The following is a 1569-nucleotide window of genomic DNA, read 5'->3' as shown; positions in this document are numbered from 1 at the left end:
CCCCCCCGCGTTGGAATTTCGAAAAATCCTTTCTTAGTGTGCGTTTCCATGACGTACCCTAACTGTGTACCAAATTTCACCTCTTTAGGTTAAGCGGTTTGCTCTGGGCGATGATGAATCAGTGAATGAATGAGTGAGTCAGTCAGGACAAGCAATTTTATATATTTAGATATTTTAATTTATTTTTTTATATATTAATTAATAATTAAAATTTAAGTTATATTAATTAATAATAATAAAATTATATAAAGAATATAACAACGACTATCTTATTTTTTCTATTTTTAATTTTTTTATTTAATTTTAAATTAATTAAAATGTAAATAAAAGTGACGAATGAAGGCTAAAATTAAAAACAAATTTAAAAATTTTTGAAGTTTATTAACAAATCTTGAAAATTTTATGTTTTATAACTTCATAGATATCACTATAAATAGGGTACTAAGATGGCCATTTTAGCGAGTCCATTATGGATCCGGCCAGGCACATAAAATGGCGGCCGGGTGGTCAGGACCCGATATAGCAGAGACGAAATACCCACGAAAAAATTACCCATTCGAGTTCGATTTCGGATCATCCAGAGTGATGGGCTGACAACCGTTCGGTCATCCGCCCTTATCATCAATGAGATTAAAAATACAGTATTGTATATCCAAGTGGCGACTAACTAAATAATCAAGCCAATCCAATCTAAGGCCAAATGATAATCCATTTCACATGAATTAATATTCCATTTTTTAATGGAAGTTATTGATTTGGTGATTCACATTTTCGTACAGATCCCATCTTTAAGTCACTCGAATAGGCGGAATTTACAACACGACAGGCAGGGCCGGATCATCGAATAGACAAATGAGACAAATGTCTAGGGCCCTGTTTTTAGAAGGGCCCAGTCAAACTCTATTTTGAAAAGATTTGTAAATAAGATAGTTTACTTTTCTGTTGGACAACTATATAATACTGGTAAGACTGGTAAAATGTTATATTATTTAAATATTAACCGAAAAGGTTAAATTAAACAAATAAAAAGGCAAAACCATATTTGGGACATGTCTGGGAAACTCACTACTAAGCGGAATCACTTTGACGCTCAAGGCGGGTCTCGTTCTCATTCTCCAATCTTCTTTGGTATCGCTGCTTTTGGGCGCGATCGTTCAAACTTCGCCGGCCACGACCACGAGGTCGTCCACGATGCATTTTCGGTGAAATTAACCTATCCAATTTCGAAATTTCTCTCCGTTGCAACCCGTCGGCCCGGATTGAATTTTTGTCGATGCCTAACGAGAATTTCCCGTTTTTTGAAAAAAAATAATCGTGGCTATTATATCGTCCGAAATTATTTTTTTTTATTTTGCACAAACAATATACAGTTTAACCTGATTATAACGTCAAATTTTTACTGGTCCCACGATTTTACTATACTAGACAATGTTAAAAAACCTTTTGTAACGACATAAAACCCTGCTTTAATGTCATATTTGAAGCACTCCCAAATTTACAAAATTAGATTACAAATTTTATTTAAGAAAGAAAATACTACGTGTTCAGTCCTAGGGTCAGAGTCCATTT

The sequence above is a fragment of the Centruroides sculpturatus genome, unplaced genomic scaffold (genome assembly GCF_000671375.1).
Source record: "Centruroides sculpturatus isolate CEXI.00-Female unplaced genomic scaffold, Cexi_2.0 scaffold1086, whole genome shotgun sequence".
Lineage (NCBI taxonomy): Eukaryota > Metazoa > Arthropoda > Arachnida > Scorpiones > Buthidae > Centruroides > Centruroides sculpturatus.
This window is presented reverse-complemented; position numbering follows the sequence as displayed.